The sequence below is a fragment of the Sinohyriopsis cumingii genome, chromosome 19 (assembly GCF_028554795.1).
Source record: "Sinohyriopsis cumingii isolate HCF-2022 chromosome 19, ASM2855479v2, whole genome shotgun sequence".
Classification (NCBI taxonomy): Eukaryota; Metazoa; Mollusca; class Bivalvia; order Unionida; family Unionidae; genus Sinohyriopsis; species Sinohyriopsis cumingii.
The window spans coordinates 41,239,178-41,245,177 of NC_142979.1; positions in this window are offsets into that span (position 1 = coordinate 41,239,178).

The window sequence follows — 6,000 nt, forward strand, 5'->3', positions numbered from 1 at the left end:
GGCTTTTCACCGTGACCTTTCCTTTGGAGAATGAAACATTTTGTCCCAGATCTCCTTTTAATAATGTTGACAGTGTAGAAATACGACTTCCCGACGGGAAAATAGTGAGGATGTACAAATGCGTTGTGGATGTGATAGGTGTTTAAACCATTCTGCTCATTGCTTGTGGTAGAATCAACTTTGAAAGGAATGGCAAATAGTAACGGTACGGAGGTGTGTCCCCAGCGTTGTATTCCACCTCATTGGAGTACACAAAGATCAAATTGAGTCCTTCATTCCGTTTTACAGAGGATCCAAAAGCCCTGTAAAAATTCATATTACTATTGATCTTCGGGCTCCAATTATATGCTAACATCTGTAGATGTCCAACCAATATTTCAAAAAGCTACCATTAAACCTGATGGACAACGTGCCGGTATCCTAAAATTTCATCAGTAGGCGATGAGCAACTGTATGGTAATCAATCTTAACACTTTGTTGGCTCTGTTCAGGGCTTTGCCAAATGCTGCCTCGAACCTGTCAGCAATTGTGTCCACCAATGCTCACCGCTAAAATAATAGCCTGGTGGAATTTTACAGCATAGATGCTGAATAATGGATTGCTTGCTGACTTTGTGTCACCTGAAAACCCAATTGCAATCATCTCTTCTTGAAATTGCACGCTCGGGATTTCACCCTGGGAAGTGTTTTCCTTTTTCGTGATGTGTTTGATTTATGTAGAGTAAATCATTTCCACCAAAGCCACTTCCCAATGGGTATCGTGATATAACTGGATGGCCTGAAGTAATTTGGCCGTGTAACAACACAAAGTGTTATTGGGAAATACCTCCATGGAACTATCACTGGGTAGCGTTAAGTAAAATTGGTTGCTGTTGTCCATAGTTCCAGAGTTTAGCTGTCCGAATGTTACTCGAAGACAGATGAGCGTCTAAAAGAGAATTGTTGTGGTTGTTGTTGTTGTTGGAGTGGTGACACACATTGGACACAATGCTCTCGTTGTTCCCGTTCGATGAGTATTTCATGGAAGGATTGGGAAGGTGACCGATGCAACTGCTAAGTACAATGGTCCACAATTGTTTGTCTCCTTGTTGCAAACTCAAATTGGCAATGGCCGCACCGATGACAAAATACACCACAAAGATTTTCCAGAAAAAGACAATTTTCGTTTTAGGAATACGTTCTCCACACCACACACACAAAGGTTGTTTTTGTAGAGCTTGCTGAGAAATGGGTGAAATAGTGGTCACTCCAGTGGTAGCGGTAGCTGAGGATGTGTGGAAGGTCACTTCCCTTTATAGTCGATGACTTGCAAAGCGTCGATCCAAGAATAAAAATTGGGAGGATATCCTTTCTAACCCAGTTTGACTCTTTTATCACAGTGTTTTCCCACTTGTCGGTTCTTCGTTAGAGAATGCTTTCGATGTCGTACACTTCGTCTTCTTTTTGCTTATGTGTTGTAACTCGTACAAGTAAAACGTTCCTTTAAACACTTCCCCGTTCATGTATTCCATTTCTAGACTGCAGGATGACGACCATGCACTCGTCCAGTGACACGAAATAATTCGGTGGTCCAGTTAGGTAAGCAACCTTTGTCGAAAGTGAGTTTGGTTTTGCCAATGCTCACCCAATGTTCTGTTTCCACTTTTCTTGGGGACTGTCACGGTCGGAGACGTATCAACCATACGCTTGTGGTCGGGAGTCACTTCTTGGCGGACAGGTCCGATGCTTCTATGGTAAGATTGGTGGTACGCTTGAACCAAGTGCGGTAAGACGTCAAGGTACGTAAGAGTCTGTTGATGCGTAAAATATTTCCACATGCATTCTGTCATGGTGCATTATAAACGTTCCAAGATGCTGTCTTTGGTTTCGGGATTCTCGGTGGCGAAAATATGAATGTCACGTATCTTTAATTCTTTTTGGAAAGCTTGATTCAGAAATTCGGTGCCTATGTCTGTTCACCATCGAAGAGGGGGACGACCACTTTGTTCAACACCAGTTTGAAGGCTCGCACTAACTCACTATTCGATTTGTTAGTCAATGGCAAGGCCCAGGCTAATGTGGAAAAGACCTCGATGACACAAAACAAATATTTGTAGCCACGATTGTAGGTGGCCAAATGTGAGACAATGGCTAAATCAGCGTGCCTTTGATGATCGATGTCCTTCACTAGGGTGCGACTTCTGGAAAATCTTCGTTGAATGGATTTGTGTAAAGAATACGTGGCTTGCTCTTGGAACCATCGTTGCACTTGATGTTAACAAAGACTTCTCAGACGAGTCTTGGCAGCACGATACAATTTATTATGTCCTCCTATTCCGCAGTATGGGAGGGATCGTTGTAAATGTAACACCTTCTCCATCCTTTGTTAATAGGTCACCCACTCTTCACTGATGCTACTCCTTTTTTAGTGTGGTATTTTCTTGGCTTGTAAAGCTTTGCGTGTCCAGCGAGCAATAGCTGTCGACGAGGAGGATATCTGAACAGGGGTAATCGGTTATTGTTTCACTTCTGTCTTCGCCTTCTTTTTCTCTTCTGTGGAAGAAGGGGTTAGTTTGACTTGGGTCAGACATGATCCCATCGTCTTCGCCAGGAATGCTTCCACAAACACGATATAATCGCCTTGACTTTCTCGCAAGAGGCTGTACGCCGATCGATACTCTTTGTAACACCACACGATCCGTTGAGGTGGACGATCGATCAAAATTGGTTTTATCTCAACCGCTATGTCCGGAATTAACATGTTAATTGGATGTCGAAGATACAAGGCCTCCCAACTGGCATGGCCTTAGTGTTCGTCTATGACTTTGAAAGTGGATAAAGAGGTAACAGAGACAGCCAAGGTAGCCATAGTGCAGGGAATGTCACTTTTGACACGAAGACAGACAAGATAAGATGTTTTATAACAAACATTTCAGTACACGTTTATTTTCTTCTTAAATGGAACAACACCAAAAACAAAAATACCTAAAAGCCAAAGGGTTAAGTTTAGCGATAAAATACACATCAAAACGATCAAAGTGGAATATAAACAAGTCACTGTACAACATGTCTTTGGTAACAAAGGTGTCCTAGGGACAGTGTGTAATGTTCTTACAGTCTCTACATTGGGTACGGTCACACATGTGTCCTCCCGGAATGGCCGTTCGGGAATGTCCATGACAGTCCTGAAAGGAGAGGATGTCCTCAAGGACGGGTTCTTCTTTTGGCACTGTCACTAACAGAGGTTTAAAGTTTACTTTTTTCACTAGACGTTTGAAATGAGAATCACACCTCTTCTCGTCACGTACATCTGTCCAATGAGGATGTAAGTCGCAAACTACACACATCGTCGTGCACTTCTTCATTACATAACAGTTGACGAATCTTTTTCTCGTAGAGGTCGAGAAGTATCCAGAAGATAACGCAAGGATTTTAGCAGAACGCGTTTCTTGTGTTCATTAAAAGGGATTACTTTCATCCTTTATTTGGTGGTAAGTACTGTTCGTTAAGAGTCCACAAGGAAGCGACTGTTAAACGAAATCCCAGAAAGCACGTCACTAAGACACTCACCACACGTTGACCCCAATTCGTGTGGCACATATCTCGTAATAAGTGTTGTAATCCTCCACCGTTTGAATACTCTCATCAATTTCCTTCCACGGAATATGTTGCATCACCACTGACAAAGGTGGTGGTATGGTAGCCCGTTTTAATACCTCTTTTTGTAAGAGGCAATTAGTGTACTTTCTGCACAGAGATAATCGTACTTCACTTCTAATTGTCCTTATTTTATTTAAATTCTTCTCCTAGATCGAAATTAATGGACACTGTCAGCAATTTATGACCACTGCCATTCAGGGTAACGGTCAAGAATTCTAATAAAATCCTCTAATGTAAATGGTCTAAAGTGGAATAATAGGATGAACACAGACTTGATCCAGAGAGAGATTTTTATATACTTTTTTTACTTTCCTCTTGTGATATTCACCAATATAGATTTCGCTCTGGCAAGTCCCTGCCAAACATTCTTGTCGATCTTCTTCTGCAGTTCGTTTGGTAAACCTTGAATGTTACTTTTCAAATGGGGTTCAAATACTTGTCTCGATGTTTTCCAAAGTTTGACTCCTAGCCAATCTGGTTTCTTAATTGACATGGTATACCACATCAATAACTAGGGTCCTACTAAAAAGATAGGTAGAGACAACGCGGAGACCATCGACTATGTTCCAGGTAAACCGAATCAGTATGTTCCCATTCGTGAAGTGACACAACGCAACTGAAGCACTTGACTTTGTCCCCTTTACCCAAGTAAATAAATCCGGCCATGGCTAATTCTTCGGGGGTAGGTTCTCCCACATATTTTGGCCATTTTCCTTGACACGTTTTGAATCGACTTTCAAAGTTGCAGTATTCTGGCAAATGTAAAGAGAAACAAATATTCGTCTTTCACGTGTTCATTTCAATGAGGGCACAGTGAAACCCGCACGAGTTTACTTAGGGTTACATGACATCCGTAGAGTGGTAGCTGAGTGATTTAAAGTGAGGGCCAATGAAAACAAGTAAAGAGTCCACGATAACGAGTGGCAGCGTTTTCGCATCCTTCTAGTTTGACACGCACAGCATCACTTTACATGGTAGGTGTAGTGGTGGCAGTAGTAGCAATAGTCGTAGCAAAGTAACCATGATGTGGTACTGAATCGCTAAGGTCACAGCGTACGTCATCGCTATCATCGCAAGGCACAGCATCGCACTCCACTTGAGAATCACCGAACTTGAATGTTGTCTGTTCAAAAGCAGTCATCTTTCTCGCATGGTCTTGGGACTTACAATGAACTATCGGTTTTGGACGTTGTCTCTTTTTACATGCTGACCAATATCGACGTGTCCGTGCGGTAAAGTGAAGTGGTTGGAAATCCGCACTCGCTTCTGGTACATGATATAGTACACCTTTTCCAACGTCGACTAACGATTTTTCGTGTGGGTAAACGTACACTCTTGTGCGGTTCGTAGGTGGTCATTTTAAGGTTTACATCACGTCCAGACAGCAATGCTTCTTTCAAGACCCTAAAGTTCACCACTCGACTGGTGCGATAACTGAGAGCCAATCCTTTCACTTTACACTCGGTGTGAACTTCTCCTTGTTTGTCCCGATATTCGTAGCCGTAATTTTTAGGACCGCCACGAGCATAACTTCGAATCTTGTCGTCGGGTGCTCGTCCGTCCAGATTCCTAAAAGTCTCCTTCGATTTTAGGGTGACAGTGACCCAAGAGATCGATATAGATGCAACTGTCCGTGTCAAAATACAGGACACAATCCCCTAAAACTTCATACAATTTTAAGCGAGCATAGGCTGTAACGTAAGCCGCAATGATGACATTTCCAAATTCGTCGGCTTCTACAAAGTCCAGTTCTTCTACGTAATTGACCAGGATCAAATCCTAACGAACAACGTACACGTGTTTCATGTATTCGGTTTTGTTGTGAATCATCTGGAAGTAGCGGCAAGGTTCTGTGAAATATTCCGTCTTTGGTAAACACGGTCGTTGTGCCATTTTGCCCACATGCAATTCAACTTCACTTTGGCAAACGATCGCCTTCCTTCGTTTTTCCCCACGTGGTCTAAAATCATGCCTTCCCGCTTCCAGTATTTCTTTTTGAATCTGTGCTGGTCTTCTAGAGTGTAGTACCAGGAAGGATAGCCGCTGACTTCTTATTCAGCTTCAAAATGGCATCCACGCATTCGGCGAAAATGCCATTCTGAGTCTCGTCGCCCACGTGATACTGTTCTGTCTTGGGAAAGTGGTAAATTTCGTACATTTCTAACAGCTGGTATCGCAGGTCGAGAGCTTTAAACAATTCCACGCTGACCCACGTTCCCGTCAAGGCGCGTTCTTCCTGTATGTGCTGACATGGTTGGTCTTGGTTGCACGGTTCGACACAAGTACGGCAAAAAGGAAACAGTTTTTTCTTGGCAATGGAAGTTTGTGGGAGGCAATACTTTACATTTAATCAATCTTTCCT